Source organism: Phyllobates terribilis, unplaced genomic scaffold, assembly GCF_046119375.1.
Source record: "Phyllobates terribilis strain yellow unplaced genomic scaffold, ASM4611937v1 Scaffold_3__8_contigs__length_932513732, whole genome shotgun sequence".
In the NCBI taxonomy this organism is placed as follows: domain Eukaryota; kingdom Metazoa; phylum Chordata; class Amphibia; order Anura; family Dendrobatidae; genus Phyllobates; species Phyllobates terribilis.
In genome coordinates, this window is record NW_027362763.1 from 3315035 (window position 1) to 3338505 (window position 23471).

Genomic DNA, 23471 nt, shown 5'->3' on the forward strand with positions numbered 1-23471 from the left:
TTTTAATTTTTCGTGTTAAGGCTCATGCTCTTCTTTCTTCTTAGAGTTTAGCAACCACGAAAATGAGAAAAAAATTGAAGAGAATATTTCTTAGATTTTTTTCAACTGTCTCATCTAACTGATCTTCTGCTCTTCAGTTGTTGATTAAATACTTTGTAGGGTTAGTCTCCAATACGAAAGCAATGTCAGGGTTGGCATTGGTGTTATGCTGGTGGGTGTAGTTGCTTTTAAAACAATAGGCCGTAGTTTAATTCTTGAAGAACTCATTGTTTTTTTCCATTTGGTGGTGTTTGGACTCTTTTTCACTTTCTGTGCTAAGGCTTATGCTTTTATTTCTTTCTTGGTAACACTTTAGCTACCTTAGTGGGCAGAAAGCAAAGCTAATTGAGAGAATTTGTAGGCAGAGGTGGAAAAGCTACATAACTGATTCCAAAAACTCCTCTGTCTTTAGAGTTAGTGTTAAAAATGCCAAAAATGGCAGAGGTCTTTAGGGGGAATTTGGTGCTACTGTTGACTCTTTGTAATCTGTTTGAGCTAAGGCTCATAGTTTACTTTCTTTCTTGGTAAGAGTTTAGTTACCTTATTGTCAAAAAAGTGAAACTAATTGAGAGAATTGTAAGAATTGGTGGAAAAGCTCCATAGCTGATTCACAAGAATTCATCTTTGAGTTTTGGACAATGCTTTGCCTTGTTTTTAAACTTTTTAGTAATTGGCTCTTTCAAGACATATTCAGTCCTCCTTTTTCTAAGTAAAACTTTAGCAGATTTAACGGCCATAATCCCAAACCAGTCAAGTTGGTTCATGCATTGGTGGTATAGTGGTGAGCATAGCTGCTTCCCAAGCAGTTGACCCGGGTTCGATTCCCGGCCAATGCAATACTTATGTAGTTTTATTTCTGGCATATCATACATTTTACAAACTATTTTGTAATGTTAGTGCAGAAAATGTAAAAAAAAAAGCAGATTCTGTAAGCATTGGTGGTATAGTGGTGAGCATAGCTGCCTTCCAAGCAGTTGACCCGGGTTTGATTCCCGGCCAATGCAAAACATGGGTGTGTTTTTTTTTCAGGCACGTCATAATTTTTACTAACAATTTTGTAAGGTTAGTGCAGAAAATGTGAAAAAAATGCTGGGTACCTTAAGCATTTTTGGTATAGTGGTGAGCAAACCTGCCTTCCAAGCAGTTGACCTGCGATTGATTCCTGGTCAATGCAATACTTATGTGGGTTTTTTTTTTCCTGGCACGTCTTACTTTTTACTAATAATTTTGTATTGTTAGTGCAGAAAATGTAAGAAAAAAAAATGGCTTCTGTAAGTGTTGGTGGTATAGTGGTGAGCATAGCTGCCTTCCAAACAGTTGACCTGGGTTCGATTCCCGGCCAATGCATGAATTGTTTTTCACATTTGGTGATGCTTTTAGTCTGTTTTAATTTTTCGTGTTAAGGCTCATGCTCTTCTTTCTTCTTAGAGTTTAGCAACCACGAAAATGAGAAAAAAATTGAAGAGAATATTTCTTAGATTTTTTTCAACTGTCTCATCTAACTGATCTTCTGCTCTTCAGTTGTTGATTAAATACTTTGTAGGGTTAGTCTCCAATACGAAAGCAATGTCAGGGTTGGCATTGGTGTTATGCTGGTGGGTGTAGTTGCTTTTAAAACAATAGGCCATAGTTTAATTCTTGAAGAACTCATTGTTTTTTTCCATTTGGTGGTGTTTGGAATCTTTTTCACTTTCTGTGCTAAGGCTTATGCTTTTATTTCTTTCTTGGTAACACTTTAGCTACCTTAGTGTGCAGAAAGCAAAGCTAATTGAGAGAATTTGTAGGCAGAGGTGGAAAAGCTACATAACTGATTCCAAAAACTCCTCTGTCTTTAGAGTTAGTGTTAAAAATGCCAAAAATGGCAGAGGTCTTTAGGGAGAATTTGGTGCTGGTGCTGACTCTTTGTAATCTTTTTGAGCTAAGGCTCATAGTGTACTTTCTTTCTTGGTAAGAGTTTAGTTACCTTATTGTCAAAAAAGTGAAACTAATTGAGAGAATTGTAAGAATTGGTGGAAAAGCTCCATAGCTGATTTACAAGAATTCATCTTTGAGTTTTGGACAATGCTTTGCCTGGTTTTTAAACTTTTTAGTAATTGGCTCTTTCAAGACATATTCAGTCCTCCTTTTTCTAAGTAAAACTTTAGCAGATTTAACGGCCATAATCCCAAACCAGTCAAGTTGGTTCATGCATTGGTGGTATAGTGGTGAGCATAGCTGCTTCCCAAGCAGTTGACCCGGGTTCGATTCCCGGCCAATGCAATACTTATGTAGTTTTATTTCTGGCATATCATACATTTTACAAACTATTTTGTAATGTTAGTGCAGAAAATGTAAAAAAAAGCTGATCCTGTAAGCATTGGTGGTATAGTGGTGAGCATAGCTGCCTTCCAAGCAGTTGACCCGGGTTCGATTCCTGGCCAATGCAAAACATGGGTGTGTTTTTTTTTCAGGCACGTCATAATTTTTACTAACAATTTTGTAGGGTTAGTGCAGAAAATGTGAAAAAAATGCTGGGTACCTTAAGCATTTTTGGTATAGTGGTGAGCAAACCTGCCTTCCAAGCAGTTGACCTGCGATTGATTCCTGGTCAATGCAATACTTATGTGGGTTTTTTTTTCCTGGCACGTCTTACTTTTTACTAATAATTTTGTATTGTTAGTGCAGAAAATGTAAGAAAAAAACATGGCTTCTGTAAGTGTTGGTGGTATAGTGGTGAGCATAGCTGCCTTCCAAGCTGTTGACCCGAGTTTGATTCCCGGCCAATGCATGAATTGTTTTTCACATTTGGTGATGCTTTTAGTCTGTTTTAATTTTTCGTGTTAAGGCTCATGCTCTTCTTTCTTCTTAGAGTTTAGCAACCACGAAAATGAGAAAAAAATTGAAGAGAATATTTCTTAGATTTTTTTCAACTGTCTCATCTAACTGATCTTCTGCTCTTCAGTTGTTGATGAAATACTTTGTAGGGTTAGTCTCCAATACGAAAGCAATGTCAGGGTTGGCATTGGTGTTATGCTGGTGGGTGTAGTTGCTTTTAAAACAATAGGCCGTAGTTTAATTCTTGAAGAACTCATTGTTTTTTTCCATTTGGTGGTGTTTGGACTCTTTTTCACTTTCTGTGCTAAGGCTTATGCTTTTATTTCTTTCTTGGTAACACTTTAGCTACCTTAGTGGGCAGAAAACAAAGCTAATTGAGAGAATTTGTAGGCAGAGGTGGAAAAGCTACATAACTGATTCCAAAAACTCCTCTGTCTTTAGAGTTAGTGTTAAAAATGCCAAAAATGGCAGAGGTCTTTAGGGGGAATTTGGTGCTACTGTTGACTCTTTGTAATCTGTTTGAGCTAAGGCTCATAGTTTACTTTCTTTCTTGGTAAGAGTTTAGTTACCTTATTGTCAAAAAAGTGAAACTAATTGAGAGAATTGTAAGAATTGGTGGAAAAGCTCCATAGCTGATTCACAAGAATTCATCTTTGAGTTTTGGACAATGCTTTGCCTTGTTTTTAAACTTTTTAGTAATTGGCTCTTTCAAGACATATTCAGTCCTCCTTTTTCTAAGTAAAACTTTAGCAGATTTAACGGCCATAATCCCAAACCAGTCAAGTTGGTTCATGCATTGGTGGTATAGTGGTGAGCATAGCTGCTTCCCAAGCAGTTGACCCGGGTTCGATTCCCGGCCAATGCAATACTTATGTAGTTTTATTTCTGGCATATCATACATTTTACAAACTATTTTGTAATGTTAGTGCAGAAAATGTAAAAAAAAAAGCTGATCCTGTAAGCATTTGTGGTATAGTGGTGAGCATAGCTGCCTTCCAAGCAGTTGACCCGGGTTTGATTCCCGGCCAATGCAAAACATGGGTGTGTTTTTTTTTCAGGCACGTCATAATTTTTACTAACAATTTTGTAGGGTTAGTGCAGAAAATGTGAAAAAAATGCTGGGTACCTTAAGCATTTTTGGTATAGTGGTGAGCAAACCTGCGTTCCAAGCAGTTGACCTGCGATTGATTCCTGGTCAATGCAATACTTATGTGGGTTTTTTTTTTCCTGGCACGTCTTACTTTTTACTAATAATTTTGTATTGTTAGTGCAGAAAATGTAAGAAAAAAAAATGGCTTCTGTAAGTGTTGGTGGTATAGTGGTGAGCATAGCTGCCTTCCAAGCTGTTGACCTGGGTTCAATTCCTGGCCAACGCATGAATTGTTTTTCACATTTGGTGATGCTTTTAGTCTGTTTTAATTTTTCGTGTTAAGGCTCATGCTCTTCTTTCTTCTTAGAGTTTAGCAACCACGAAAATGAGAAAAAAATTGAAGAGAATATTTCTTAGATTTTTTTCAACTGTCTCATCTAACTGATCTTCTGCTCTTCAGTTGTTGATTAAATACTTTGTAGGGTTAGTCTCCAATACGAAAGCAATGTCAGGGTTGGCATTGGTGTTATGCTGGTGGGTGTAGTTGCTTTTAAAACAATAGGCCATAGTTTAATTCTTGAAGAACTCATTGTTTTTTTCCATTTGGTGGTGTTTGGAATCTTTTTCACTTTCTGTGCTAAGGCTTATGCTTTTATTTCTTTCTTGGTAACATTTTAGCTACCTTAGTGTGCAGAAAGCAAAGCTAATTGAGAGAATTTGTAGGCAGAGGTGGAAAAGCTACATAACTGATTCCAAAAACTCCTCTGTCTTTAGAGTTAGTGTTAAAAATGCCAAAAATGGCAGAGGTCTTTAGGGGGAATTTGGTGCTACTGTTGACTCTTTGTAATCTGTTTGAGCTAAGGCTCATAGTTTACTTTCTTTCTCGGTAAGAGTTTAGTTACCTTATTGTCAAAAATGTGAAACTAATTGAGAGAATTGTAAGAATTGGTGGAAAAGCTCCATAGCTGATTCACAAGAATTCATCTTTGAGTTTTGGACAATGCTTTGCCTTGTTTTTAAACTTTTTAGTAATTGGCTCTTTCAAGACATATTCAGTCCTCCTTTTTCTAAGTAAAACTTTAGCAGATTTAACGGCCATAATCCCAAACCAGTCAAGTTGGTTCATACATTGGTGGTATAGTGGTGAGCATAGCTGCTTCCCAAGCAGTTAACCTGGGTTCGATTCCCGGCCAATGCAATACTTATGTAGTTTTATTTCTGGCATATCATACATTTTACAAACTATTGTGTAATGTTAGTGCAGAAAATGTAAAAAAAAAAGCTGATCCTGTAAGCATTGGTGGTATAGTGGTGAGCATAGCTGCCTTCCAAGCAGTTGACCCGGGTTCGATTCCCGGCCAATGCAAAACATGGGTGTGTTTTTTTTTCAGGCACGTCATAATTTTTACTAACAATTTTGTAGGGTTAGTGCAGAAAATGTGAAAAAAATGCTGGGTACCTTAAGCATTTTTGGTATAGTGGTGAGCAAACCTGCCTTCCAAGCAGTTGACCTGCGATTGATTCCTGGTCAATGCAATACTTATGTGGGTTTTTTTTTTCCTGGCACGTCTTACTTTTTACTAATAATTTTGTATTGTTAGTGCAGAAAATGTAAGAAAAAAAAATGGCTTCTGTAAGTGTTGGTGGTATAGTGGTGAGCATAGCTGCTTTCCAAGCAGTTGACCTGGGTTCGATTCCCGGCCAATGCATGAATTGTTTTTCACATTTGGTGATGCTTTTAGTCTGTTTTAATATTTCGTGTTAAGGCTCATGCTCTTCTTTCTTCTTAGAGTTTAGCAACCACGAAAATGAGAAAAAAATTGAAGAGAATATTTCTTAGATTTTTTTCAACTGTCTCATCTAACTGATCTTCTGCTCTTCAGTTGTTGATTAAATACTTTGTAGGGTTAGTCTCCAATACGAAAGCAATGTCAGGGTTGGCATTGGTGTTATGCTGGTGGGTGTAGTTGCTTTTAAAACAATAGGCCATAGTTTAATTCTTGAAGAACTCATTGTTTTTTTCCATTTGGTGGTGTTTGGAATCTTTTTCACTTTCTGTGCTAAGGCTTATGCTTTTATTTCTTTCTTGGTAACACTTTAGCTACCTTAGTGGGCAGAAAGCAAAGCTAATTGAGAGAATTTGTAGGCAGAGGTGGAAAAGCTACATAACTGATTCCAAAAACTCCTCTGTCTTTAGAGTTAGTGTTAAAAATGCCAAAAATGGCAGAGGTCTTTAGGGGGAATTTGGTGCTGGTGCTGACTCTTTGTAATCTTTTTGAGCTAAGGCTCATAGTGTACTTTCTTTCTCGGTAAGAGTTTAGTTACCTTATTGTCAAAAAAGTGAAACTAATTGAGAGAATTGTAAGAATTGGTGGAAAAGCTCCATAGCTGATTCACAAGAATTCATCTTTGAGTTTTGGACAATGCTTTGCCTTGTTTTTAAACTTTTTAGTAATTGGCTCTTTCAAGACATATTCAGTCCTCCTTTTTCTAAGTAAAACTTTAGCAGATTTAACGGCCATAATCCCAAACCAGTCAAGTTGGTTCATGCATTGGTGGTATAGTGGTGAGCATAGCTGCTTCCCAAGCAGTTGACCCGGGTTCGATTCCCGGCCAATGCAAAACTTATGTAGTTTTATTTCTGGCATATCATACATTTTACAAACTATTTTGTAATGTTAGTGCAGAAAATGTAAAAAAAAGAGCTGATCCTGTAAGCATTGGTGGTATAGTGGTGAGCATAGCTGCCTTCCAAGCAGTTGACCTGGGTTCAATTCCCGGCCAATGCAAAACATGGGTGTGTTTTTTTTTCAGGCACGTCATAATTTTTACTAACAATTTTGTAGGGTTAGTGCAGAAAATGTGAAAAAAATGCTGGGTACCTTAAGCATTTTTGGTATAGTGGTGAGCAAACCTGCCTTCCAAGCAGTTGACCTGCGATTGATTCCTGGTCAATGCAATACTTATGTGGGTTTTTTTTTTCCTGGCACGTCTTACTTTTTACTAATAATTTTGTATTGTTAGTGCAGAAAATGTAAGAAAAAAACATGGCTTCTGTAAGTGTAGGTGGAATAGTGGTGAGAATAGCTGCCTTACAAGCTGTTGACCCGGGTTTGATTCCCGGCCAATGCATGAAATGTTTTTCACATTTGGTGATGCTTTTAGTCTGTTTTAATTTTTCGTGTTAAGGCTCATGCTCTTCTTTCTTCTTAGAGTTTAGCAACCACGAAAATGAGAAAAAAATTGAAGAGAATATTTCTTAGATTTTTTTCAACTGTCTCATCTAACTGATCTTCTGCTCTTCAGTTGTTGATTAAATACTTTGTAGGGTTAGTCTCCAATATGAAAGCAATGTCAGGGTTGGCATTGGTGTTATGCTGGTGGGTGTAGTTGCTTTTAAAACAATAGGCTATAGTTTAATTCTTGAAGAACTCATTGTTTTTTTGCATTTGGTGGTGTTTGGAATCTTTTTCACTTTCTGTGCTAAGGCTTATGCTTTTATTTCTTTCTTGGTAACACTTTAGCTACCTTAGTGGGCAGAAAGCAAAGCTAATTGAGAGAATTTGTAGGCAGAGGTGGAAAAGCTACATAACTGATTCCAAAAACTCCTCTGTCTTTAGAGTTAGTGTTAAAAATGCCAAAAATGGCAGAGGTCTTTAGGGGGAATTTGGTGCTGGTGCTGACTCTTTGTAATCTGTTTGAGCTAAGGCTCATAGTGTACTTTCTTTCTTGGTAAGAGTTTAGTTACCTTATTGTCAAAAAAGTGAAACTAATTGAGAGAATTGTAAGAATTGGTGGAAAAGCTCCATAGCTGATTCACAAGAATTCATCTTTGAGTTTTGAACAATGCTTTGCCTTGTTTTTAAACTTTTTAGTAATTGGCTCTTTCAAGACATATTCAGTCCTCCTTTTTCTAAGTAAAACTTTAGCAGATTTAACGGCCATAGTCCCAAAACAGTCAAGTTGGTTCATGCATTGGTGGTATAGTGGTGAGCATAGCTGCTTCCTAAGCAGTTGACCCGGGTTTGATTCCTGGCCAATGAAATACTTATGTAGTTTTATTTCTGGCATATCATACATTTTACAAACTATTTTGTAATGTTAGTGCAGAAAATGTTAAAAAAAAAGCTGATCCTGTAAGCATTGGTGGTATAGTGGTGAGCATAGCTGCCTTCCAAGCAGTTGACCCGGGTTCGATTCCCGGCCAATACAAAACATAGGTGTGTTTTTTTTTCAGGCACGTCATAATTTTTACTAACAATTTTGTAGGGTTAGTGCAGAAAATGTGAAAAAAATGCTGGGTACCTTAAGCATTTTTGGTATAGTGGTGAGCAAACCTGCCTTCCAAGCAGTTGACCTGCGATTGATTCCTGGTCAATGCAATACTTATGTGGGTTTTTTTTTTCCTGGCATTTCTTACTTTTTACTAATAATTTTGTATTGTTAGTGCAGAAAATGTAAGAAAAAAACATGGCTTCTGTAAGTGTTGGTGGTATAGTGGTGAGAATAGCTGCATTCCAAGCAGTTGACCCGGGTTCAATTCCTGGCCAACGCATGAATTGTTTTTCACATTTGGTGATGCTTTTAGTCTGTTTTAATTTTTCGTGTTAAGGCTCATGCTCTTCTTTCTTCTTAGAGTTTAGCAACCACGAAAATGAGAAAAAAATTGAAGAGAATATTTCTTAGATTTTTTTCAACTGTCTCATCTAACTGATCTTCTGCTCTTCAGTTTTTGATTAAATACTTTGTAGGGTTAGTCTCCAATACGAAAGCAATGTGAGGGTTGGCATTGGTGTTATGCTGGTGGGTGTAGTTGCTTTTAAAACAATAGGCCATAGTTTAATTCTTGAAGAACTCATTGTTTTTTTGCATTTGGTGGTGTTTGGAATCTTTTTCACTTTCTGTGCTAAGGCTTATGCTTTTATTTCTTTCGTGGTAACACTTTAGCTACCTTAGTGGGCAAAAAGCAAAGCTAATTGAGAGAATTTGTAGGCAGAGGTGGAAAAGCTACATAACTGATTCCAAAAACTCCTCTGTCTTTAGAGTTAGTGTTAAAAATGCCAAAAATGGCAGAGGTCTTTAGGGGGAATTTGGTGCTGCTTTTGACTCTTTGTAATCTGTTTGAGCTAAGGCTCATAGTGTACTTTCTTTCTTAGTAAGAGTTTAGTTACCTTATTGCAAAAAAGTGAAAATAATTGAGAGAATTGTAAGAATTGGTGGAAAAGCTCCATAGCTGATTCACAAGAATTCATCTTTGAGTTTTGGACAAAGCTTTTCCTTGTTTTTAAACTTTTTAGTAATTGGCTCTTTCAAGACATATTCAGTCCTCCTTTTTTTAAGTAAAACTTTAGCAGATTTAACAGCCATAATCCCAAACCAGTCAAGTTGGTTCATGCATTGGTGGTATAGTGGTGAGCATAGCTGCTTCCCAAGCAGTTGACCCGGATTCTATTCCCGGCCAATGCAATACTTATGTAGTTTTATTTCTGGCATATCATACATTTTACAAACTATTTTGTAATGTTAGTGCAGAAAATGTAAAAAAAAAGCTGATCCTGTAAGCATTGGTGGTATAGTGGTGAGCATAGCTGCCTTCCAAGCAGTTGACCTGGGTTCGATTCCCGGCCAATGCAAAACATGGGTGTGTTTTTTATTCAGGGACTTCAAAATTTTTACTAACAATTTTGTAGGGTTAGTGCAGAAAATGTGAAAAAAATGCTGGGTACCTTAAGCATTTTTGGTATAGTGGTGAGCAAACCTGCCTTCCAAGCAGTTGACCAGCGATTGATTCCTGGTCAATGCAATACTTATGTGGGTTTTTGTTTTCCTGGCACGTCTTACTTTTTACTAATAATTTTGTATTGTTAGTGCAGAAAATGTAAGAAAAAAAGATGGCTTCTGTAAGTGTTGGTGGTATAGTGGTGAGCATAGCTGCCTTCCAAGCTGTTGACCTGGGTTCAATTCCTGGCCAACGCATGAATTGTTTTTCACATTTGGTGATGCTTTTAGTCTGTTTTAATGTTTCGTGTTAAGGCTCATGCTCTTCTTTCTTCTTAGAGTTTAGCGACCACGAAAATGAGAAAAAAATTGAAGAGAATATTTCTTAGATTTTTTTCAACTGTCTCATCTAACTGATCTTCTGCTCTTCAGTTGTTGATTAAATACTTTGTAGGGTTAGTCTCCAATACGAAAGCAATGTCAGGGTTGGCATTGGTGTTATGCTGGTGGGTGTAGTTGCTTTTAAAACAATAGGCCATAGTTTAATTCTTGAAGAACTCATTGTTTTTTTGCATTTGGTGGTGTTTGGAATCTTTTTCACTTTCTGTGCTAAGGCTTATGCTTTTATTTCTTTCTTGGTAACACTTTAGCTACCTTAGTGGGCAGAAAGCAAAGCTAATTGAGAGAATTTGTAGGCAGAGGTGGAAAAGCTACATAACTGATTCCAAAAACTCCTCTGTCTTTAGAGTTAGTGTTAAAAATGCCAAAAATGGCAGAGGTCTTTAGGGGGAATTTGGTGCTGCTGTTGACTCTTTGTAATCTGTTTGAGCTAAGGCTCAAAGTGTGCTTTCTTTCTTGGTAAGAGTTTAGTTACCTTATTGTCAAAAAAAGTGAAACTAATTGAGAGAATTGTAAGAATTGGTGGAAAAGCTCGATAGCTGATTCACAAGAATTCATCTTTGAGTTTTGGACAAAACTTTTCCTTGTTTTTAAACTTTTTAGTAATTGGCTCTTTCAAGACATATTCAGTCCTCCTTTTTTTAAGTAAAACTTTAGCAGATTTAACAGCCATAATCCCAAACCAGTCAAGTTGGTTCATGCATTGGTGGTATAGTGGTGAGCATAGCTGCTTCCCAAGCAGTTGACCCGGATTCTATTCCCGGCCAATGCAATACTTATGTAGTTTTATTTCTGGAATATCATACATTTTACAAACTATTTTGTAATGTTAGTGCAGAAAATGTAAAAAAAAAGCTGATCCTGTAAGCATTGGTGGTATAGTGGTGAGCATAGCTGCCTTCCAAGCAGTTGACCTGGGTTCGATTCCCGGCCAATGCAAAACATGGGTGTGTTTTTTATTCAGGGACTTCATAATTTTTACTAACAATTTTGTAGGGTTAGTGCAGAAAATGTGAAAAAAATGCTGGGTACCTTAAGCATTTTTGGCATAGTGGTGAGCAAACCTGCCTTCCAAGCAGTTGACCTGCGATTGATTCCTGGTCAATGCAATACTTATGTGGGTTTTTTTTTTCCTGGCACGTCTTACTTTTTACTAATAATTTTGTATTGTTAGTGCAGAAAATGTAAGAAAAAAACATGGCTTCTGTAAGTGTTGGTGGTATAGTGGTGAGCATAGCTGCCTTCCAAGCAGTTGACCCGGATTCTATTCCCGGCCAATGCAATACTTATGTAGTTTTATTTCTGGCAAATCATACATTTTACAAACTATTTTGTAATGTTAGTGCAGAAAATGTAAAAAAAAAAGCTGATCCTGTAAGCATTGGTGGTATAGTGGTGAGCATAGCTGCCTTCCAAGCAGTTGACCCGGGTTCGATTCCCGGTCAATGCAAAACATGGGTGTGTTTTTTTTTCAGGCACGTCATAATTTTTACTAACAATTTTGTAGGGTTAGTGCAGAAAATGTGAAAAAAATGCTGGGTACCTTAAGCATTTTTGGTATAGTGGTGAGCAAACCTGCATTCCAAGCAGTTGACCTGCGATTCATTCCTGGTCAATGCAATACTTATGTGGGTTTTTTTTTCCTGGCACGTCTTACTTTTTACTAATAATTTTGTATTGTTAGTGCAGAAAATGTAAGAAAAAAACATGGCTTCTGTAAGTGTTGGTGGTATAGTGGTGAGCATAGCTGCCTTCCAAACAGTTGACCCGGGTTCAATTCCCTGCCAACGCATGAATTGTTTTTCACATTTGGTGATGCTTTTAGTCTGTTTTAATTTTTCGTGTTAAGTCTCAGGCTCTTCTTTCTTCTTAGAGTTTAGCAACCACGAAAATGAGAAAAAAATTGAAGAGAATATTTCTTAGATTTTTTCAACTGTCTCATCTAACTGATCTTCTGCTCTTCAGTTGTTGATTAAATACTTTGTAGGGTTAGTCTCCAATACGAAAGCAATGTGAGGGTTGGCATTGGTGTTATGCTGGTGGGTGTAGTTGCTTTTAAAACAATAGGCCATAGTTTAATTCTTGAAGAACTCATTGTTTTTTTGCATTTGGTGGTGTTTGGAATCTTTTTCACTTTCTGTGCTAAGGCTTATGCTTTTATTTCTTTCTTGGTAACACTTTAGCTACCTTAGTGGGCAGAAAGCAAAGCTAATTGAGAGAATTTGTAGGCAGAGGTGGAAAAGCTACATAACTGATTCCAAAAACTCCTCTGTCTTTAGAGTTAGTGTTAAAAATGCCAAAAATGGCAGAGGTCTTTAGGGGGAATTTGGTGCTGCTTTTGACTCTTTGTAATCTGTTTGAGCTAAGGCTCATAGTGTACTTTCTTTCTTGGTAAGAGTTTAGTTACCTTATTGCAAAAAAGTGAAAATAATTGAGAGAATTGTAAGAATTGGTGGAAAAGCTTCATAGCTGATTCACAAGAATTCATCTTTGAGTTTTGGACAAAGCTTTTCCTTGTTTTTAAACTTTTTAGTAATTGGCTCTTTCAAGACATATTCAGTCCTCCTTTTTTTAAGTAAAACTTTAGCAGATTTAACAGCCATAATCCCAAACCAGTCAAGTTGGTTCATGCATTGGTGGTATATTGGTGAGCATAGCTGCTTCCCAAGCAGTTGACCTGGATTCTATTCCCGGCCAATGCAATACTTATGTAGTTTTATTTCTGGCATATCATACATTTTACAAACTATTTTGTAATGTTAGTGCAGAAAATGTAAAAAAAAAAGCTGATCCTGTAAGCACTGGTGGTATAGTGGTGAGCATATCTGCCTTCCAAGCAGTTGACCCGGGTTCGATTCCCAGCCAATGCAAAACATGGGTGTGTTTTTTTTTCAGGCACGTCATAATTTTTACTAACAATTTGGTAGGGTTAGTGCAGAAAATGTGAAAAAAATGCTGGGTACCTTAAGCATTTTTGGTATAGTGGTGAGCAAACCTGCCTTCCAAGCAGTTGACCTGCGATTGATTCCTGGTCAATGCAATACTTATGTGGGTTTTTTTTTTCCTGGCACGTCTTACTTTTTACTAATAATTTTGTATTGTTAGTGCAGAAAATGTAAGAAAAAAACATGGCTTCTGTAAGTGTTGGTGGTATAGTGGTGAGCATAGCTGCCTTCCAAGCTGTTGACCCAGGTTCGATTCCTTGCCAACGCATGAATTGTTTTTCACATTTGGTGATGCCTTTAGTCTGTTTTAATTTTTCGTGTTAAGGCTCATGCTCGTCTTTCTTCTTAGAGTTTAGCAACCACGAAAATGAGAAAAAAATTGAAGAGAATATTTCTTAGATTTTTTTCAACTGTCTCATGTAACTGATCTTCTGCTCTTCAGTTGTTGATTAAACACTTTGTAGGGTTAGTCTCCAATACGAAAGCAATGTCAGGGTTGGCATTGGTGTTATGCTGGTGGGTGTAGTTGCTTTTAAAACAATAGGCCATAGTTTAATTCTTGAAGAACTCATTGTTTTTTTCCATTTGGTGGTGTTTGGAATCTTTTTCACTTTCTGTGCTAAGGCTTATGCTTTTATTTCTTTCTTGGTAACACTTTAGCTACCTTAGTGGGCAGAAAGCAAAGCTAATTGAGAGAATTTGTAGGCAGAGGTGGAAAAGCTACATAACTGATTCCAAAAACTCCTCTGTCTTTAGAGTTAGTGTTAAAAATGCCAAAAATGGCAGAGGTCTTTAGGGGGAATTTTGTGCTGCTGTTGACTCTTTGTAATCTGTTTGAGCTAAGGCTCATAGTGTACTTTCTTTCTTGGTAAGAGTTTAGTTACCTTATTGTCAAAAAAGTGAAACTAATTGAGAGAAATGTAAGAATTGGTGGAAAAGCTCCATAGCTGATTCACAAGAATTCATCTTTGAGTTTTGGACAAAGCTTTTCCTTGTTTTTAAACTTTTTAGTAATTGGCTCTTTCAAGACATATTCAGTCCTCCTTTTTTTAAGTAAAACTTTAGCAGATTTAACAGCCATAATCCCAAACCAGTTAAGTTGGTTCCTGCATTGGTGGTATAGTGGTGAGCATAGCTGCTTCCCAAGCAGTTGACCCGGGTTCGATTCCCGGCCAATGCAATACTTATGTAGTTTTATTTCTGGCATATCATACATTTTACAAACTATTTTGTAATGTTAGTGCAGAAAATGTAAAAAAAAAAGCTGATCTGTAAGCATTGGTGGTATAGTGGTGAGCATAGCTGCCTTCCAAGCAGTTGACCCGGGTTCGATTCCTGGCCAATGCAAAACATAGGTGTGTTTTTTTTTCAGGCACGTCAGAATTTTTACTAACAATTTTGCAGGGTTAGTGCAGAAAATGTGAAAAAAATGCTGGGTACCTTAAGCATTTTTGGTATAGTGGTGAGCAAACCTGCCTTCCAAGCAGTTGACCTGCGATTGATTCCTGGTCAATGCAATACTTATGTGTGTTTTTTTTTCCTGGCACGTCTTACTTTTTACTAATAATTTTGTATTGTTAGTGCAGAAAATGTAAGAAAAAAACATGGCTTCTGTAAGTGTTGGTGGTATAGTGGTGAGCATAGCTGCCTTCCAAGCTGTTGACCCGGGTTCGATTCCTGGCCAACGCATGAATTGTTTTTCACATTTAGTGATGCTTTTAGTCTGTTTTAATTTTTCGTGTTAAGGCTCATGCTCTTCTTTCTTCTTAGAGTTTAGCAACCACGAAAATGAGAAAAAAATTGAAGAGAATATTTCTTAGATTTTTTTCAACTGTCTCATCTAACTGATCTTCTGCTCTTCAGTTGTTGATTAAATACTTTGTAGGGTTAGTCTCCAATACGAAAGCAATGTGAGGGTTGGCATTGGTGTTATGCTGGTGGGTGTAGTTGCTTTTAAAACAATAGGCCATAGTTTAATTCTTGAAGAACTCATTGTTTTTTTGAATTTGGTGGTGTTTGGAATCTTTTTCACTTTCTGTGCTAAGGCTTATGCTTTTATTTCTTTCTTGGTAACACTTTAGCTACCTTAGTGGGCAGAAAGCAAAGCTAATTGAGAGAATTTGCAGGCAGAGGTGGAAAAGCTACATAACTGATTCCAAAAACTCCTCTGTCTTTAGAGTTAGTGTTAAAAATGCCAAAAATGGCAGAGGTCTTTAGGGGGAATTTGGTGCTGCTTTTGACTCTTTGTAATCTGTTTGAGCTTAGGCTCATAGTGTACTTTCTTTCTTGGTAAGAGTTTAGTTACCTTATTGCAAAAAAGTGAAACTAATTGAGAGAATTGTGAGAATTGGTGGAAAAGCTCCATAGCTGATTCACAAGAATTCATCTTTGAGTTTTGGACAATGCTTTGCCTTGTTTTTAAACTTTTTAGTAATTGGCTCTTTCAAGACATATTCAGTCCTCCTTTTTCTAAGTAAAACTTTAGCAGATTTAACGGCCATAATCCCAAACCAGTCAAGTTTGTTCCTGCATTGGTAGTATAGTGGTGAGCATAGCTGCTTCCCAAGCAGTTGACCCGGGTTCGATTCCCGGCCAATGCAATACTTATGTAGTTTTATTTCTGGCATATCATACATTTTACAAACTATTTTGTAATGTTAGTGCAGAAAATGTAAAAAAAAAAAACTGACCCTGTAAGCATTGGTGGTATAGTGGTGAGCATAGCTGCCTTCCAAGCAGTTGACCCGGGTTCAATTCCCGGCCAATACAAAACATCGGTGTTTTTTTTTTTTCAGGCACGTCATACTTTTTACTAACAATTTTGTAGGGTTAGTGCAGAAAATGTGAAAAAGATGCTGGGTACCTTAAGCATTTTTGGCATAGTGGTGAGCAAACCTGCCTTCCAAGCAGTTGACCTGCGATTGATTCCTGGTCAATGCAATACTTATGTGAGTTTTTTTTTCCTGGCACGTCTTACTTTTTACTAATAATTTTGTATTGTTAGTGCAGAAAATGTAAGAAAAAAACATGGCTTTTGTAAGTGTTGGTGGCATAGTGGTGAGCATAGCTGCCTTCTAAGCAGTTGACCTGGGTTCGATTCCCGGCCAACGCATGAATTGTTTTTCACATTTGGTGATGCTTTTAGTCTGTTTTAATTTTTCGTGTTAAGTCTCAGGCTCTTCTTTCTTCTTAGAGTTTAGCATCCACGAAAATTAGAAAAAAATTGAAGAGAATATTTCTTAGCTTTTTTTCAACTGTCCATTCTTACTGATCTTCTGCTCTTCAGTTGTTGATTAAACACTTTGTAGGGTTAGTCTCCAATATGAAAGCAATGTCAGGGTTGGCATTGGTGTTATGCTGGTGGGTGTAGTTGCTTTTAAAACAATAGGCCATAGTTTAATTCTTGAAGAACTCATTGTTTTTTTGCATTTGGTGGTGTTTGGACTCTTTTTCACTTTCTGTGCTAAGGCTTATGCTTTTATTTCTTTCTTGGTAACACTTTAGCTACCATAGTTGGCAAAAAGCAAAGCTAATTGAGAGAATTTGTAGGCAGAGGTGGAAAAGCTACATAACTGATTCCAAAAACTCCTCTGTCTTTAGAGTTAGTGTTAAAAATGCCAAAAATGGCAAAGGTCTTTAGGGGGAATTTGGTGCTTCTGTTGACTCTTTGTAATCTGTTTGAGCTAAGGCTCATAGTGTACTTTCTTTCTTGGTAAGAGTTTAGTTACCTTATTGGCAAAAAAGTGAAAATAATTGAGAGAAATGTAAGAATTGGTGGAAAAGCTACATAGCTGATTCACAAGAATTCATCTTTGAGTTTTGGACAATGCTTTGCCTTGTTTTTAAACTTTTTAGTAATTAGCTCTTTCAAGACATATTCAGTCCTCCTTTTTTAAGTAAAACATTAGCAGATTTAACAGCCAAAATCCCAAACCAGTTAAGTTGGTTCATTCATTGGTGGTATAGTGGTGAGCATAGCTGCTTCCCAAGCAGTTGACCCGGGTTTGATTTCCAGCCAATGCAATACTTATGTAGTTTTATTTCTGGCATATCATACATTTTACAAACTATTTTGTAATGTTAGTGCAGAAAATGTAAAAAAAAAAGCTGACCAAGTAAGCATTGGTGGTATAGTGGTGAGCATAGCTGCCTTCCAAGCAGTTGACCCGGGTTCAATTCCCTGCCTATGAAAAACATCTGTGTTTTTTTTTTTCAGGCACGTCATACTTTTTACTAACAATTTTGTAGGGTTAGTGCAAAAAATGTGAAAAAAATGCTGGGTACCTTAAGCATTTTTGGTATAGTGGTGAGCAAACCTTCCCTCCAAGCAGTTGACCTGCGATTGATTCCTGGTCAATGCAATACTTATGTGGGGGTTTTTTTCCTGGCACGTCTTACTTTTTACTAATAATTTCGTATTGATAGTGCAGAAAATGTAAGAAAAAAACATGGCTTCTGTAAGTGTTGGTGGTATAGTGGTGAGAATCGCTGCTTTCCAAGTAGTTGATCCAAGTTTGATTCTCAGCCAACGCTTGAATTGTTTTTCACATTTGGTGATGCTTTTAGTCTGTTTTAATTTTTCGTGTTAAGTCTCAGGCTCTTCTTTCTTCTTAGAGTTTAGCAACCACGAAAATGAGAAAAAAATTGAAGAGAATATTTCTTAGCTTTTTTTCAACTGTCTCATCTAACTGATCTTCTGCTCTTCAGTTGTTGATTAAATACTTTGTAGGGTTAGTCTCCAATACGAAAGCAATTTCAGGGTTGGCATTGGTGTTATGCTGGTGGGTGTAGTTGCTTTTAAAACAATAGGCCATAGTTTAATTCTTGAAGTACTCATTGTTTTTTTGCATTTGGTGGTGTTTGGACTCTTTTTCACTTTCTGTGCTAAAGCTTATACTTTTATTTCTTTCTTGGTAACACTTTAGCTACCTTAGTGGGCAGAAAGCAAAGCTAATTGAGAGAATTTGTAGGCAGAGGTGGAAAAGCTACATAACTGATTCCAAAAACTCCTCTGTCTTTAGAGTTAGTGTTAAAAATGCCAAAAATGGCAGAGGTCTTTAGGGGTAATTTGGTGCTGGTGCAGACTCTTTGTAATCTTTTTGAGCTAAGGATCATAGTGTACTTTCTTTCTTGGTAAGAGTTTAGTTATCTTATTGGTAAAAAAGTGAAAATAATTGAGAGAATTGTAAGAATTGGTGGAAAAGCTCCATAGCTGATTCACAAGAATTCATCTTTGAGTTTTGGACAATGCTTTGCCTTGTTTTTGAACTTTTTAGTAATTGGCTCTTTCAAGACATATTCAGTCCTCCTTTTTTTAAGTAAAACTTTAGTAGATTTAACAGCCATAATCCCAAATCCCTCAAGTTTGTTCATGCATTGGTGGTATAGTGGAGAGCATAGTTGCTTCCCAAGCAGTTAACCTGGGTTCGATTCCCGGCCAATGCAATACATATGTAGTTTTATTTCTGGCATATCATACATTTTACAAACTATTTTGTAATGTTAGTGCAGAAAATGTAAAAAAAAAAGCTGGTCCTGTAAGCATTGGTGGTATAGTGGTGAGCATAGCTGCCTTCCAAGCAGTTGACCCTGGTTCGATTCCTGGCCAATGCAAAACATGGGTGTGTTTTTTTTTCAGGCACGTCATAATTTTTACTAACAATTTTGTAGGGTTAGTGCAGAAAATGTGAAAAAAATGCTGGGTACCTTAAGCATTTTTGGTATAGTGGTGAGCAAACCTGCCTTCCAAGCAGTTGACCTGCGATTGATTCCTGGTCAATGCAATACTTATGTGGGTTTTTTTTTCCTGGCACGTCTTACTTTTTACTAATAATTTTGTATTGTTAGTGCAGAAAATGTAAGAAAAAAACATGACTTCTGAAAGTGTTGGTGGTATAGTGGTCAGCATATCTGCCTTCCAAGCATTTGACCCGGGTTCCATTCCCTGCCAACGCATGAATTGTTTTTCACATTTGGTGATGCTTTTAGTCTGTTTTAATTTTTCGTGTTAAGGCTCATGCTCCTCTTTCTTATTAGAGTTTAGCAACCACGAAAATGAGAAAAAAATTGAAGAGAATATTTCTTAGATTTTTTTCAACTGTCTCATCTAACTGATCTTCTGCTCTTCAGTTGTTGATTAAATACTTTGTAGGGTTAGTCTCCAATACGAAAGCAATGTCAGGGTTGGCATTGGTGTTATGCTGGTGGGTGTAGTTGCTTTTTAAACAATAGGCCATAGTTTAATTCTTGAAGAACTCATTGTTTTTTGCATTTGGTGGTGTTTGGAATCTTTTTCACTTTCTGTGCTAAGGCTTATGCTTTAATTTCTTTCTTGGTAACACTTTAGCTACCTTAGTGGGCAGAAAGCAAAGCTAATTGAGAGAATTTGTAGGCAGAGGTGGAAAAGCTACATAACTGATTCCAAAAACTCCTCTGTCTTTAGAGTTAGTGTTAAAAATGCCAAAAATGGCAGAGGTCTTTAGGGGGAATTTGGTGCTGCTGTTGACTCTTTGTAATCTGTTTGAGCTAAGGCTCATAGTGTACTTTCTTTCTTGGTAAGAGTTTAGTTATCTTATTGGCAAAAAAGTGAAAATAATTGAGAGAAATGTAAGAATTGGTGGAAAAGCTCCATAGCTGATTCACAAGAATTCATCTTTGAGTTTTGGACAATGCTTTGCCTTGTTTTTAAACTTTTTAGTAATTGGCTCTTTCAAGACATATTCAGTCCTCCTTTTTTAAGTAAAACTTTAGCAGATTTAACAGCCAAAATCCCAAACCAGTCAAGTGGATTCATGCATTGGTGGTATAGTGGTGAGCATAGCTGCTTCCTAACCAGTTGACCCGGGTTTGATTCCCGGCCATTGCAATACTTATGTAGATTTATTTCTGGCATATCATACATTTTACAAACTATTTTGTAATGTTAGTGCAGAAAATGTAAAAAAAAAACCTGGTCTTGTAAGCATTGGTGGTATAGTGGTGAGCATAGCTGCCTTCCAAGCAGTTGACCCGTGTTCAATTTCCTGCCAATACAAAACATCTGTGTTTTTTTTTTTCAGGCACGTCATACTTTTTACTAACAATTTTGTAGGGTTAGTGCAGAAAATGTGAAAAAAATGCTGGGTACCTTAAGCATTTTTGGTATAGTGGTGAGCAAACCAGCCCTCCAAGCAGTTGACCTGCGATTGATTCCTGGTCAATGCAATACTTATGTGGGGTTTTTTTTCCTGGCACGTCTTACTTTTTACTAATAATTTCGTATTGCTAGTGCAGAAAATGTAAGAAAAAAACATGGCTTCTGTAAGTGTTGGTGGTATAGTGGTGAGAATCGCTGCTTTCCAAGTAGTTGATCCAAGTTCGATTCTCAGCCAACGCATGAATTGTTTTTCACATTTGGTGATGCTTTTAGTCTGTTTTAATTTTTCGTGTTAAGTCTCAGGCTCTTCTTTCTTCTTAGAGTTTAGCAACCACGAAAATGAGAAAAAAATTGAAGAGAATATTTCTTAGCTTTTTTTCAACTGTCTCATCTAACTGATCTTCTGCTCTTCAGTTGTTGATTAAACACTTTGTAAGGTTAGTCTCCAATATAAAAGCAATGTCAGGGTTGGCATTGGTGTTATAATGGTGGGTGTAGTTGCTTTTAAAACAATAGGCCATAGTTTAATTCTTGAAGAACTCATTGTTTTTTTGCATTTGGTGGTGTTTGGACTCTTTTTCACTTTCTGTGCTAAGGCTTATGCTTTGATTTCTTTCTTGGTAACACTTTAGCTAACTTAGTGGGCAGAAAGCAAAGCTAATTGAGAGAATTTGTAGGCAGAGGTGGAAAAGCTACATAACTGATTCCAAAAACTCCTCTGTCTTTAGAGTTAGTGTTAAAAATGCCAAAAATGGCAGAGGTCTTTAGGGGTAATTTGGTGCTGGTGCTGACTCTTTGTAATCTTTTTGAGCTAAGGCTCATAGTGTACTTTCTTTCTTGGTAAGAGTTTAGTTACCTTATTGGCAAAAAAGTGAAAATAATTGAGAGAATTGTAAGAATTGGTGGAAAAGCTCCATAGCTGATTCACAAGAATTCATCTTTGAGTTTTGGAAAATGCTTTGCCTTGTTTTTAAACTTTTTAGTAATTGGCTCTTTCAAGACATATTCAGTCCTCCTTTTTTTAAGTAAAACTTTAGCAGATTTAACAGCCATAATCCCAAACCAGTCAAGTTGGTTCATGCATTGGTGGTATAGTGGTGAGCATAGCTGCTTCCCAAGCAGTTGACCCGGGTTCGATTCCCGGCCAATGCAATACTTATGTAGTTTTATTTCTGGCATAACATACATTTTACAAACTATTTTGTAATGTTAGTGCAGAAAATGTAAAAAAAAAGCTGATCCTGTAAGCATTGGTGGTATAGTGGTGAGCATAGCTGCCTTCCAAACAGTTGACCTGGGTTCGATTCCTGGCCAATGCAAAACATAGGTGTGTTTTTTTTTCAGGCACGTCATAATTTTTACTAACAATTTTGTAGGGTTAGTGTAGAAAATGTGAAAAAAATGCTGGGTACCTTAAGCATTTTTGGTATAGTGGTGAGCAAACCTGCCTTCCAAGCAGTTGACCTGCGATTGATTCCTTGTCAATGCAATACTTATGTGGGTTTTTTTTTCCTGGCACGTCTTACTTTTTACTAATAATTTTGTATTGTTAGTGCAGAAAATGTAAGAAAAAAACATGGCTTCTGTAAGTGTTGGTGGTATAGTGGTGAGCATAGCTGCCTTCCAAGCAGTTGACCCGGGTTCAATTCCCGGCCAACGTATGAATTGTTTTTCACATTTGGTGATGCTTTTAGTCTGTTTTAATTTTTCGTGTTATGGCTCATGCTCTTCTTTCTTCTTGGAGTTTAGCAACCACGAAAATGAGAAAAAATTGAAGAGAATATTTCTTAGATTTTTTTCAACTGTCTCATCTAACTGATCTTCTGCTCTTCAGTTGTTGATTAAACACTTTGTAGGGTTAGTCTCCAATACGAAATCAATGTCAGGGTTGGCATTGGTGTTATGCTGGTGGGTGTAGTTGCTTTTAAAACAATAGGCCATAGTTTAATTCTTGAAGAACTCAATGTTTTTTTGCATTTGGTGGTGTTTGGACTCTTTTTCACTTTCTGTGCTAAGGCTTATGCTTTTATTTCTTTCTTGGTAACACTTTAACTACCTTAGTTGGCAAAAAGCAAAGCTAATTGAGAGAATTTGTAGGCAGAGGTGGAAAAGCTACATAACTGATTCCAAAAACTCCTCTGTCTTTAGAGTTAGTGTTAAAAATGCCAAAAATGGCAGAGGTCTTTAGGGGTAATTTGGTGCTGGTTCTGACTCTTTGTAATCTTTTTGAGCTAAGGCTCATAGTGTACTTTCTTTCTTGGTAAGAGTTTAGTTACCTTATTGGCAAAAAAGTGAAAATAATTGAGAGAATTGCAAGAATTGGTGGAAAAGCTCCATAGCTGATTCACAAGAATTCATCTTTGAGTTTTGGACAATGCTTTGCCTTGTTTTTAAACTTTTCAGTAATTGGCTCTTTCAAGACATATTCAGTCCTCCTTTTTTTAAGTAAAACTTTAGCAGATTTAACAGCCATAATCCCAAACCAGTCAAGTTGGTTCATGCTTTGGTGATATTGTGGTGAGCAAAGCTGCTTCCCAAGCAGTTGACCTGGGTTTGATTTCCAGCCAATGCAATACTTATGTAGCTTTATTTCTGGCATATCATACATTTTACAAACTATTTTGTAATGTTAATGCAGAAAAAGTAAAAAAAAAAGCTGACCCTATAAGCATTGGTGGTATAGTGGTGAGCATAGCTGCCTTCCAAGCAGTTGACCTGGGTTCAATTCCCGGCCAATACTAAACATTGGTGTTTTTTTTTTCAGGCACGTCATACTTTTTACTAACAATTTTGTAGGGATAGTGCAGAAAATGTGAAAAAAATGCTGGGTACCTTAAGCATTTTTTGTATAGTGGTGAGCAAACCTGCCTTCCAAGCAGTTGACCTGCGATTGATTCCTGGACAATGCAATACTTATGTGGGGGGTTTTTTCTTGGCACGTCTTACTTTTTACTAATAATTTCGTATTGATAGTGCAGAAAATGTAAGAAAAAAACATGGCTTCTGTAAGTGTTGGTGGTATAGTGGTGAGAATCGCTGCCTTCCAAGTAGTTGACCCGAGTTTGATTCTCAGCGAATGTATGAATTGTTTTTCACATTTGGTGATGCTTTTAGTCTGTTTTAATTTTTCGTGTTAAGTCTCAGGCTCTTCTTTCTTCTTAGAGTTTAGAAACCACGAAAATGAGAAAAAAAATGAAGAGAATATTTCTTAGCTTTTTTTCAACTGTCTCATCTAACTGATCTTCTGCTCTTCAGTTGTTGATTAAACACTTTGTAGGGTTAGTCTCCAATATGAAAGCAATGTCAGGGTTGGCATTGGTGTTATGCTGGT

General features: G+C 36.9%; 20 non-coding genes across 20 annotated transcripts; all 20 read left to right on the plus strand.

Annotated features, from left to right (window-relative positions):
* The first annotated feature begins 803 nt into the window (after positions 1-803).
* Positions 804-875, plus strand: TRNAG-CCC (transfer RNA glycine (anticodon CCC)). The gene has a single exon. It is a non-coding gene; the product is annotated as a tRNA-Gly (tRNA).
* Positions 876-971: 96 nt separating this feature from the next.
* On the plus strand, positions 972-1043 carry TRNAG-UCC (transfer RNA glycine (anticodon UCC)). Its single transcript has one exon. It is a non-coding gene; the product is annotated as a tRNA-Gly (tRNA).
* A 1183-nt stretch (positions 1044-2226) lies between these two features.
* Positions 2227-2298, plus strand: TRNAG-CCC (transfer RNA glycine (anticodon CCC)). Its single transcript has one exon. It is a non-coding gene; the product is annotated as a tRNA-Gly (tRNA).
* A 94-nt stretch (positions 2299-2392) lies between these two features.
* TRNAG-UCC (transfer RNA glycine (anticodon UCC)) lies at positions 2393-2464 on the plus strand. Its single transcript has one exon. It is a non-coding gene; the product is annotated as a tRNA-Gly (tRNA).
* Positions 2465-3646: 1182 nt separating this feature from the next.
* On the plus strand, positions 3647-3718 carry TRNAG-CCC (transfer RNA glycine (anticodon CCC)). The gene has a single exon. It is a non-coding gene; the product is annotated as a tRNA-Gly (tRNA).
* A 1351-nt stretch (positions 3719-5069) lies between these two features.
* On the plus strand, positions 5070-5141 carry TRNAG-CCC (transfer RNA glycine (anticodon CCC)). Its single transcript has one exon. It is a non-coding gene; the product is annotated as a tRNA-Gly (tRNA).
* Positions 5142-5237: 96 nt separating this feature from the next.
* TRNAG-UCC (transfer RNA glycine (anticodon UCC)) lies at positions 5238-5309 on the plus strand. The gene has a single exon. It is a non-coding gene; the product is annotated as a tRNA-Gly (tRNA).
* A 1183-nt stretch (positions 5310-6492) lies between these two features.
* Positions 6493-6564, plus strand: TRNAG-CCC (transfer RNA glycine (anticodon CCC)). Its single transcript has one exon. It is a non-coding gene; the product is annotated as a tRNA-Gly (tRNA).
* A 96-nt stretch (positions 6565-6660) lies between these two features.
* Positions 6661-6732, plus strand: TRNAG-UCC (transfer RNA glycine (anticodon UCC)). Its single transcript has one exon. It is a non-coding gene; the product is annotated as a tRNA-Gly (tRNA).
* A 1351-nt stretch (positions 6733-8083) lies between these two features.
* Positions 8084-8155, plus strand: TRNAG-UCC (transfer RNA glycine (anticodon UCC)). The gene has a single exon. It is a non-coding gene; the product is annotated as a tRNA-Gly (tRNA).
* A 1349-nt stretch (positions 8156-9504) lies between these two features.
* TRNAG-UCC (transfer RNA glycine (anticodon UCC)) lies at positions 9505-9576 on the plus strand. Its single transcript has one exon. It is a non-coding gene; the product is annotated as a tRNA-Gly (tRNA).
* Positions 9577-10927: 1351 nt separating this feature from the next.
* On the plus strand, positions 10928-10999 carry TRNAG-UCC (transfer RNA glycine (anticodon UCC)). The gene has a single exon. It is a non-coding gene; the product is annotated as a tRNA-Gly (tRNA).
* Positions 11000-11438: 439 nt separating this feature from the next.
* TRNAG-UCC (transfer RNA glycine (anticodon UCC)) lies at positions 11439-11510 on the plus strand. Its single transcript has one exon. It is a non-coding gene; the product is annotated as a tRNA-Gly (tRNA).
* A 2603-nt stretch (positions 11511-14113) lies between these two features.
* Positions 14114-14185, plus strand: TRNAG-CCC (transfer RNA glycine (anticodon CCC)). The gene has a single exon. It is a non-coding gene; the product is annotated as a tRNA-Gly (tRNA).
* A 95-nt stretch (positions 14186-14280) lies between these two features.
* Positions 14281-14352, plus strand: TRNAG-UCC (transfer RNA glycine (anticodon UCC)). The gene has a single exon. It is a non-coding gene; the product is annotated as a tRNA-Gly (tRNA).
* Positions 14353-15533: 1181 nt separating this feature from the next.
* Positions 15534-15605, plus strand: TRNAG-CCC (transfer RNA glycine (anticodon CCC)). The gene has a single exon. It is a non-coding gene; the product is annotated as a tRNA-Gly (tRNA).
* Positions 15606-15702: 97 nt separating this feature from the next.
* TRNAG-UCC (transfer RNA glycine (anticodon UCC)) lies at positions 15703-15774 on the plus strand. Its single transcript has one exon. It is a non-coding gene; the product is annotated as a tRNA-Gly (tRNA).
* Positions 15775-16045: 271 nt separating this feature from the next.
* TRNAR-UCU (transfer RNA arginine (anticodon UCU)) lies at positions 16046-16117 on the plus strand. The gene has a single exon. It is a non-coding gene; the product is annotated as a tRNA-Arg (tRNA).
* Positions 16118-18546: 2429 nt separating this feature from the next.
* On the plus strand, positions 18547-18618 carry TRNAG-UCC (transfer RNA glycine (anticodon UCC)). Its single transcript has one exon. It is a non-coding gene; the product is annotated as a tRNA-Gly (tRNA).
* Positions 18619-21220: 2602 nt separating this feature from the next.
* Positions 21221-21292, plus strand: TRNAG-CCC (transfer RNA glycine (anticodon CCC)). Its single transcript has one exon. It is a non-coding gene; the product is annotated as a tRNA-Gly (tRNA).
* Positions 21293-23471: the final 2179 nt, after the last annotated feature.